General features: G+C 48.2%; 1 pseudogene; it reads right to left on the reverse strand.

Annotated features, from left to right (window-relative positions):
- Positions 1 to 2,915: 2,915 nt before the first annotated feature.
- Positions 2,916 to 10,910, reverse strand: LOC120840638 (annotated as a pseudogene).
- Positions 10,911 to 11,124: the final 214 nt, after the last annotated feature.

Here is an 11,124-nt window from a genome sequence, read left to right on the forward strand (position 1 = left end):
GCATTGCTTGGCAACTCCTTTGCATGTGAGAATGAGACAAGGCAAAGTGAGGTGCTCGCACAACGGTGCGACCCGAAAGCAATGTGGAAACTAATTGCTTCGACAGTATACCCCAGAAGAATTCACGCCGAGTGCAGTGGTTGAAGTGGACAGGTGTAGCCATGTTACGAAATCGTGTGCTAGGAGGTCTACTTTCCACAGCATTATTTCACTTCTTTCATTTCAGGTGGGCCTGCTTGTGCATCAAGAGAGGTCTTGGCTTTGCGGCAGTGCTGACGGAGTGTTCCAGCAAGATGGAGAAACATTCCTTCTGGAAATCAAGTACCCCAGCTCGATAAAAGGGCAACCGGTCGTTGACGCCAATAAGAGGAAGACATTCACCAGCTGCCTGGTGTACATTGATGACAAGTTGTGCCTGAAACCATCGCACAACTACTACACACAAGTGCAAGTGTTGATGTTTGTGCTGGACTTACAATCTTGTTATTTTTATGTCTACACATGTGATGAGCATGATGCCACTGTGCTCGTTCCCAGGAATGACAAGTTTTTGAACAATGAGATCCCTTCTCTGGAATGGTTTTATTTCAGCTGGTACCTGCCAGCCCTTGCGCAAAAGTACCAGATCTAAGCACATCAGTAAGAGTGACAAAAAGACAAAAAATAAAGTACTGCATTCAATTCACTGCAGACAGCATGAGTTGCAACAGTGTTCCATGCTTCTTTTGCATACTTGCCAGTTTTTTTAGGAAGTGGTGGTTTAAAACGAGGCTGAAATGTGAAGCAGAGTGCACACAATATAATCCTACAATCGAAATGTTTACTTCTGCACTGAGGTGTGCGATTTTCATTTGCCGCTGCTTCGTTCTCAATGACAAACACAATGGTACTCATAAAACTTGCTCGGATTTCACACTTTCATTATACAATAGAACCCCAAGGACATGGAAAATACACTCAAAGCTATCAACCATCTTTACATCTAATAAAAAAGCTACCAAACATCTTTTAGAACAGGAGATGACCTACATACAGGAACGCTTAAAGGGAAGATAAGGCACTTTTATGTTCGAAAAAAAAACTTTTGAATTGTGTTCATTTGGCCTTTAGAATAAGAGATATCACAATTATATTTCAATGCGATGCGCCCGAGAGCCATACGAGCAATTTCTAAATAGGGCTGAAGCCCCGCCTCCCTAGCCTTGGGCAGCCAAAAGATCCGTCGATGACGTCACATACAGCGATTGTCTTTCGCCTTTTCCCCCCGTTTAACAATACTTGCGCAGCAAATGGTTTGGGTTTACGGGGTAAAAATACACTAGAATTCACTTCTAACTAATTTTTTTTCAAGAAGCTCCATAGCTTCCCATTAAAGGGGCCCTGCAATCATATTTCAGCGTCTACCTTTTTTGCAGTTTCCACGTCTTTCGGGGTTCAGGCAAGCCAGCGGGCACGGAGAGAGTAACTAAATATCAGTGCATCATATTTTAACCGGACGACGCAGAAACCTCCCGCGGTACCGAAAGCGCGCGACATGCGACGTCTTAGGTCCTGGGCTTACTACTGGTCAGAGCCGCTAAAAGCTTCTTTTTAGTCGAAATACGAAATATAAGTGGCGCGAACCATTTCAATTATTTATAAAAGTAGTTTTTGTTCAGTATTTTAGAGCACGAAAGAAACAAATGCAGTTTATAAAGTACGGAAACAAGAAATGACCCGTCGACATAGTGGGATCGGGCGCCGACACGGAAAGGTCCCGGATGTACGCGGCGGCGCTGCAGTCGTTTACAGACTGGAGAATCCTACCGGCTCTGAGCGTTCCAAAGGCCTTCGGCGAGCAGCTGTGTTTTGCGGTTTGGTCGTTTCGCGGTATGCGAGCGCGGAGTGGCTCCCATTCTGAACTGATCTTTACCCTGTGTTTGCCGTTGTTTGTGGCCAATGAAGTGTCATGCCGAAATAGTGTTTAATCGCGCAGCAAATGCAATGAGAGCCGCTCTGGCTGCCCGCTGCATACAGCCTATCCAGAACATGATTTAGTGGCGCCCTCTCTCGCCGTTGACACAAAGTGCGGCAGCCGTGAGCGCTCGCGATAAGCCCACTACCCCTCCTCTAGTTCACGGCCGCTCAAGCAACCAAGGACGTCACAAGGGAGGTTATTTTTTGCTTGTTTTTGTAATTCTAATTTGCCTATAACTTTTAAAATAAAGCGAATTTCGAGAAAATAAAAGTTTCACTAAGTTACTACGTCCAGTGCGGTCAGGTTCGGTGCAAACTAAAACCAGTAAAAAAGTCCTTGCAGGGCCCCTTCAAAACAGTCACTGGCAGAGAACTCGTCTGCGAATAAAGAGCCTACCAACGAGCTTGAGTAAACTGACAGCGGTAAACCATAGGCCAAAAATGGCACCCCCCCCCCCCCCCCGGTTGCCGCCATCCTGACCGTTTGCCACATTAGTGATCACGTGACTTTAAGATGGCTGCGCCCATAGGTGCACCAGATCAGATTGGCCAGATTACAATAAGCAGGGCCGCAGTCCAAAATTTACGTGATCTCGCTCTAGGGTAAATGTTCTGTACCTTGGCGTTCGAAAACCTACCCGCGTCCAGTTGCTCTATCAGTCTTGTCACGTGACATGACCCACCGGAATAATGCGGATCCATTCAAGTAAGATTCGAACACAGCCTCAGAGGTCCCCTCTGCTTACCGTGATCTGGCCAATCTGACCTGGCCCACCTCTGGGCGCAGCCATCTTAGTTTCACGTGATCACTAATGTGGCAATTGGGTAAGATGGCGGCAACCGGGGGGGGGGGGGGAGGGTGGTGCCATTTCCATTGTAGGCCCTGGGTTGCGGTTTACCGCTCTAAGTGGTACTCAAGCTCGTTGGAGCCTACGCTGGTACCCAGGAACAGTCGACCCCCATACGAGAAATTGGAGCCACATACCAAGCCTTGCCATTCGTCTGAATGGGCCTACACATACTGCCGCTTATTCCTGTGGCTTGATGATGGCAGGTTGCAAATTTGCCAGCACACAGCACATGTGGAAAACATCATCCATCAGGGGGATCAGAGTAATGGGCACCGTTGTCCTGAGGATATTGTATATCTTAATTCGCTGTATCATACGCTCCACGTGAATTCGGACCTGGGCAATGTCATAAGTGTCGCGCACTTCTTGCTCACTAAACTGTCCATTCCCCGATAAAAAAGGCGGCATCACGAGCACCGCATCGGTGTCTGCCAGACCTGCCCTGATGCCCGGAAAACCTTTGTCAGCCAGAATTACGTCTCCCGGCTGCACAATGTTTAAGAACCCAGAGTCCACCGTAACATGGATGTCGGAGCATCGGACGGACGGAAACAAATAGCGCCATTAGGGGTTACAGCGACCAGAAACTTAAGAGTGTAGCCACTCTTGTAGCTCGAGTACAGCACGCGCTGCTGGCCAACACTACTTGGCTCCTCTGTTCTTACTTCGGTGCAATCAATGATCATTTTGCATTCAGGGTAGTTGACTTTAAAACACTCTGGCAACGTAGCTCGAATAATGCTAGATGGAGGCCGAAAAATCCACCTCGCTGTCGCAGCAGTCAACGTTGTCAGCACAGCTCGGAAGTGGCGCGATGCTGTAGTTCTATCTGTGGTATCAGTGTGATAACAGTGTAACAGTGTGACAAAGCTACACGTGGTGTACTCTGGTTATCGGTGACGTCCGCAGGATTGTCTATAAAAGGGCGGACGAAATAAAACACAGGGGCTTCCTTTTCCCAGACGTCCCGTGCGAATGGTTCATTCTTCGTTGCTCGCAATCGCACGCCGATAGTACAGCGGCGCGACATGGTATCAGAAGTGGGCGTATCATCAGTCTAGGTTCGCGAAAGCAAGCGTAAAAGACTATGGCGAACGAAACGCCACCGGCACCTACGGGAACGTTTGGACTTCAACAGCCACCACAGCTGGACTTCGACAACACAACAGAGTGGCCGGCGTGGATAGAACATTTCGACGATTACCGCTTCGCCACAGGCATCAACGAAAGAACCGGTGAGGCACAAGTTCGCACGCTATTGTACACAATGGGCCGGCAAGCAAGGGAAATTTTTGCCACGTTCGACCTTTCGGCAGAGGAGGCAAAGGACTTCGACCTCGTCAAGCGAAAGTTCGACGAGCACTTCGTCAAGGAACGAAACGTCGTGTATGAAAGTGCATGTTTTCACCGAAGGCTACAGAAGCCAGGAGAGTCCATGGACCAGTACGTTACGGCACTGCACGTCCTCGCAGACCGCTGCGAATTCGGTGAGATGAAACAACGCATGATCCGGGACCGGTTTGTCGTGGGGCTCCATGACGACAAGCTTTCCGAAAACCTGCAAATGGACGCCAAGCTGACCTTGTCATCGGCGTTAGCCAAGGCACGCCTCAAGGAAGTGGTGCACCAGCAGCAGCGAGAACTTCGTTCAGGAGAGCCCGGTCAACAGGCCTGTTCTTCGACGAAAGAGGACCTGAACGTAGACGCCGTGAGCCAACGCCGGGATGCACCTCGAAGAAAAGTCTACGGGTCGGAAACATCACATCGGGACAAGCAGTGTTCCTTCTGTGGAGGCGACCAGCATCCAAGGTCGGTGTGTCCTGCAAGGGCACAGAAGTGCTTCAATTGCCACACCAAGGGACATTTCAGCCGGGCCTGCAGGAAGGAGTCGGCGTCGTCTCCAAGAAAGGTACAAGTGTCATCCGTACAACAAGAGACTGGCGAACTTTTTCTGGGGGCGATAAATGTTCCGGACGCGAAAGCGCGGTATGTCCAGATAACCTTGAACTCTGTACCAGTGTTTGCTAAAGTTGATTCAGGAGCAGAAGCCACTCTTGTACCGTCTACGTTTCCAGGCATTCCGTCTAGGCTGGAAACAGCAAGCGAAGTACTGACTGGTGCGGGAGAAAATCGCCTTACGGTACTTGGAAAGTTCAAAGCTAAGTTAATCTGGAAGGACAAAGTGTCGACGCAAACTGTCTATGTCGTGAGTCCGCTTCGCCAGGTACTGCTAGGGTTACCAGCCATAGAGGCTTTGGGAGTTGTAAATTTCATCGATGGTGTGTCTCTTGATAAACAAAATTATGATGTTCTGTACCCGCAGGTGTTCAATGGTCTTGGAACCATTCCGGGAGAATACAACATCCGATTGAATTTGGATGCGGTCCCGTACGCTATACACGCGCCCCGACGAGTCCCGATTCCTATGCGTGAGGCGGTAAAGCTAGAAATTGAAAAAATGGAAGGGATGGGAGTCATCCGGAAGGTCGATGGTCCTACAGACTGGTGCGCCGGGATCGTTCCGGTCTTAAAACCGTCCGGAGACGTACGCGTGTGTGTTGACCTCACACAATTAAACAAAAATGTCCAGAGAGAGCGATACGTGCTCCCAACGGTAGACCAGGCATTGGGACTGCTCGCGGACGCAACGTATTTCTCGAAGTTAGATGCTAATTCGGGATTTCACCAGGTAAAACTAGCAAGGTCATCCCAGGAACTAACGACGTTCATAACGCCCTTTGGAAGGTTTTGTTTCACTAGACTGCCCTTCGGCATTACGTCAGCGCCTGAATACTTCCAAAAAAGAATGTCGGAGATTCTAGATGGCCTCCCTGGCGTAGTTAACATGATGGATGATATCCTGGTGTTTGGTTCGGACAAAGCACAACACGATGAGCGCGTGAAAAAAGTCATGGACAGACTCGCAGAGTCAAACATGACACTAAACGGGGCGAAGTGTGTGTTCGGTGTAAAAGAAGTTAGCTTTCTAGGTCATCTTCTGAGCGCAGATGGCATAAGGCCTGACCCCAAAAAGCTACAAGCGGTCAAAGAAATGAAATCGCCGACAAACGTGTCGGAAGTACGAAGCATTCTAGGTATGGCCAATCACTTGGGCCGTTTTCTGCCTAATCTCGCTCAGAAAACTGCACCGTTGCGAGAACTGCTAAAAAAAACCACGGAATGGGCTTGGGGCCCCGCTCAGAAAAGTGCTTGGAACGATCTAAAGAGCATGATTTGTTCTTCCGAGTGTATGGCTAAGTATGATCCAACCCATCCGACAATCCTTTCGGCAGACGCGTCGTCATTTGGGCTTGGAGCCGTTCTTTTACAAGAGCAGCAAGGGGTACGACGGCCTCTCGCTTTTGCTTCGCGGTCTTTGACCAAAGCTGAGATTCGCTATGCGCAGATTGAGAAAGAGGCGTTGGCACTGACATGGGCTGCCGAAAGGTTTGACGAGTACCTGAGGGGCTTAGACACGACGTTCGAGACCGACCACAAGCCTCTAGTTACGTTGCTGGGACAAAGTCCGATAGATGTGTTGCCGCCTCGAGTTCAGAGGTTTAGAATGAGGCTAATGCGCTATAGGTTTAAGGTTGTGTTTGTACCGGGCAAGTGCATTGCAACCGCCGATGTTTTGTCGCGGGCACCTCTCAATCAAATGCCAATGGAAAGGGAACGTCTTACAATTCAAGAGGTGTTAAAGTTCTCTCAAGGATGTTTAATGGGTCTTGAAACAGGAGACAATTTGTTGTCACGTGTAAAAACAAGTCAAACTACAGACGAAGTGTGTAAAACGCTGGCTCAGCTGTCTCGTAAAGGCTGGCCTAAAAAACCGTCCGTCCCGTGCTCCGTTCGGCAGTACTGGCAAGAGAGGGCTGGCATAACTGTGTGTGATGGCTTTTTGTTAAAAGGTACAAGATTAGTTGTTCCCCAGGCACTTCGTGAGGAAGTGTTATCCCGCCTGCACGATGGGCACCAAGGAATCAGCAGATGTCGAGCTCTTGCACAAGGGTCTGTTTGGTGGCCTGGCCTAAGCAAGCAACTGGCAGTGATGATAAAAAACTGCAATGTGTGTACCGAGTTCAGTTTTCAGAAGGCTGAACCGATGATGCCGACCATGACTCCACGTTTTCCATGGGAAAGAGTAGGGGTCGATTTGTGTAAAATAAGGAACTCTGACTATCTTGTGGTTGTAGACTATTTATCAAGGTACCCGGAAATCTGTGTTCTCCCTTCGACTGGCGCAACCGTTGTTATAGAAAGGCTTAAAAGCATATTTGCTCGTCATGGGGTGCCAGAGACTGTGGTCTCCGACAATGGTCCACAATTTGCATGTTGTAATTTTGAAGAGTTTGCGAATCTATACGGTTTCCAACACGTCACTTCAAGCCCGAGGCACCCTCAAGCCAACGGAGAAGCGGAAAGAATGGTGCAGACAATTAAGCGGCTGGTGCTCAAATCAGCCGACCCTTACTTAGCTCTCCTAGCCTATAGGGCCACCCCAGGGATTACCGGCAAAAGCCCGTCAGAAATCCTTATGGGTAGACGTCTACGGACACGCGTACCAATGCTTCCGCAGCTGCGCCTTCAAAGGAACGTTGACTTTAAAATGTTGGCGATAGAGGATCGTCAACTAAGAGAAAAGCAGCGCAAAAGCTTCGATAGGCGCCATCGGGCTAAGAAGCTTTCTGAATTGAAGGCGGGCGACAAAGTGTGGGTTTCTGACAGAAAGGCAAGGGCAACGGTCGTGGCCCAAACAGAAAAACCAAGGTCTTACTTGGTTGAGACCGAGCCAGGGGTGAAGTTAAGGCGAAACCGCCGAAACTTAAAGGTACTGCCAGCGGAGCCAGAGGACGATGAAGGCTACGATATACCGGACAGTGAGAGTGACGTAAGGGTCCAAGATTCGGAAGCTAGAAGCGATATAAGTTGCGATCCTTCTCCAGTGACTACGAGGACACCGACGACCGTCGTAACCACAAGATCAGGTAGAGTAGTTAAGAAACCGATCAGACTAGGGATTGATGATTAAGCGGTATCCTGAAGAGTGTTTCAGTTCTAACGTATTTTCTTTGTTTGCTAACATGTTATTATTTTTCTCCAAAGAAAGGGAGGTGTGGTATCAGTGTGATAACAGTGTAACAGTGTGACAAAGCTACACGTGGTGTACTCTGGTTATCGGTGACGTCCGCAGGATTGTCTATAAAAGGGCGGACGAAATAAAACACAGGGGCTTCCTTTTCCCAGACGTCCCGTGCGAATGGTTCATTCTTCATTGCTCGCAATCGTACGCCGATAGTACAGCGGCGCGACACTATCGACTCTAAAAATCACACCAAGAGCAGTGTAGCTCAACCCGAGCTTCATTTTCATGAGAAAGAGGAGCAGCCAGTTCCCCAGCGTTACATCACAGCTCCGCTCGGTGACAAGGGGCAACATGCTCAAAAACAAAGCAAATACACTCATGCTTACATTGCAAATGCCTTGTAATGCATCCTCCGAATGTCGGATGCTCTCGTAACCTCCGAAGAAACTTGTCCTCTCGGTTGGACCTGAATACTTTGAAGACAACCGTGGCTGGTGCTGTGTCCCAAAGTCGCAGACCTCGCGATGTGTGATTTGTGTGCAACCATCGCCGCCTTCGAGGGAGCACGTGAAGACTGCGAAGCCTCGACTGCAAGTACCGAGTTCATCGGTCTGGATCTCCTGAAAAAGCATTTCCCATCTTGAACATTCAGCGAGGCCAGCCATGAAAAATGAATTTGTTGGAGTGCTGAAAGACCGCGGCTCTAAGGGAGTTAAGGCACTGGATGCACTGCAGCGTGCCTTACAATCCCCAGTCTCATTTCTATCAGCCAAAGAATTAGCCTTTCCGTGATTGACAATGTGTAGCTGTAACTAGCATTGCAGATTTCCTGACCCCAACTGGCAACTGTACAGGTCAGTCAGCACATATTTTTTCATTATCCGACTAGCTCGGCTTTTGATATGCATATCTATAGTGAATGACATGTCAACTGGTTTTCTGATACTTTCCAGATTTTCATTTTCAAATTATCACTTCCCAGCAAAGATTCAACAAAAACAACTGGTTTGGTTTTTGGTACAGTTATTGCAAAACTAAGCGATTGATTCCTGTACGGCTTTGTGGAGAGCTGGTTATCTTAGCTCGCGTCACCAGTTTAGCTTTCTCCTGATTTATGCATTCCGGTTAGTGTCAAATACCTCACTCAAACCACAGTAAACTTATTTACTTCGTTAATATTGGCCAATTTCATTTCGAGTGATCCATTCGATGACGCAGAAAACAGTGACACTTCCTATGATCACAAAAATTATTCAAGCAAAAGCGAATTAAGTGTTGAAAGCACGAGCCAGTTTTTTTTTAAAAATGCACGGTGTTCTTTACTTTTTGATTGGCTTACAATCGAGGATATATTTTTATTATTTTTCTACCTTTTGGGATCGGCATAAAATCAATGCCGGCTTAGACTCAAGTAAATACGGTACCAAAACGTAATCAATTTCATAGTACTGCTTTAACTGTAACAGAAATCAAACGGCTAGTTTTTTGGCTTGAGTCTCTGCTTTTCAGCTTCTGATGCACCTTGCTGCAATTAAAAGATGGGGGGGAAAAGACATAATAACTACCAACTCACCACTAAACACTTCTCTCGAAGTTCTACAGCTTCACACAGCAGCTCCAACCCCCGTTGTGGGCTTCCACTGGAATCTGAATCATGCTCAGAAGGCACTGGGCTGGTACCACCTGTAGATGGCAGTCCTGAAGATCCTGCAGCTGAGGCACCTGAACATGCTAATCGCTCCTGCCACCTGCAAACAAGTATGGACAATCAAATACATATCTGCTAATCTTGCACTATACACTTCCTATCAGAATATCGAGGATCGCAGGTGTCATGTCATATGTTCAATGTCATAAGAGGACGAAATGAATGTCATGAACTCCCAGTTGGGGCGAAAAGGTTCCATTTCATTGCTTGTGCCCGAGCCACACAAGGTACACACTGAGTGCGACATTGTCATCTTTGGTGTGTCAATAGAGCGATTTGAGAAGTAGTTTGCAGAGAAGTTGTTGCCAAACATCAAGGCCAGGAGTGTGATAGTAATGGACAATGCTTCATGTCACTCATAGTAATGGACAATGCTTCATATCACTCTGTCAAACTTCGTGCCCCTCCAAGCAGCAACGAGAAATAGGAATGACAATGTGCTGCCGTCCCGTTCTGTATCTACTTTCTTTCGTCAGCTGAAGGACCTGCGACTTAAGAAATAGGAACAACAATGTGTTTGCCGTCGCACTCCGTGTCTACTCTCCCTCGTCTGCCGCAGGACCTGCGACTCGAGAAACAGCCACGACGACGTGGTGCCGTCCCGTTCTGTGTCTACTCTGTCGTCTGCTGAAGGCCTGCGACTCAAGAAATAGGAACAACAATGTGCTGCCGTCCCGTTCTGTATCTACTTTCTTTCGTCAGCTGAAGGACCTGCAACTCAAGAAATAGGAACAACAATGTGCTGCCGTCGCACTCCGTGTCTACTCTCCCTCGTCTGCCGCAGGACCTGCAACTCAAGAAACAGCCACGACGACGTGCTGCCGTCCCGTTCTGTGTCTACTCTGTCGTCTGCTGAAGGGCCTGCGACTCAAGACATAGGAATGACAATGTGCTGCCGCCCCGTTCTGTGTCTACTCTCTGTCGTCTGCTGAGGGACCTGCAACTCAAGAAATTGGAACGACAATGTGCTGCCATCGCAATCCGTGTCTACACTCCCTCATCTGCTGAAGGACCTGCGAGTCGAGAAAGAGAAACGACAATGTGCTGCCGTCGCACTCCATGTCTACTCTCCCTCATCTGCCGAAGGACCTGCGACTCGAGAAACAGACACGACGTGCTGCCGTCCCATTCTGTGTCATCTGCTGAAGGACGAAAAAACTGAAACGACGACATATTGCCGTCGTTTCTGTTTTTGAATGTCGTGGAAGTAAGACAACACCCGCACCTCTGTGCAGTGAATTCATGAATGTGACTTTGACTGTTGTTTTGCCCACCATACTCACCAGATTTGGCACCGTCGAACCTTCATCTGTTCTCTGCACTAAAACAGCAGCCTTTTCACAGTGACCATACCATCACACTCTTTATGTGAGTAGTGTGAGGACCAAGACAAATAGCAATTTTTTCTCTATGAATTGGATACATTGGAATATGACCGGTAAGTGCATAACGCTCAAGGAGAACTAAGTAGATTTCTCAAGTGCCGTCGACCTCGGGCAACTCCTTCGCAGGTAACATTATTA

Source organism: Ixodes scapularis, unplaced genomic scaffold (assembly GCF_016920785.2).
Source record: "Ixodes scapularis isolate PalLabHiFi unplaced genomic scaffold, ASM1692078v2 PGA_scaffold4__175_contigs__length_147842914, whole genome shotgun sequence".
Taxonomy (NCBI): Eukaryota; Metazoa; Arthropoda; class Arachnida; order Ixodida; family Ixodidae; genus Ixodes; species Ixodes scapularis.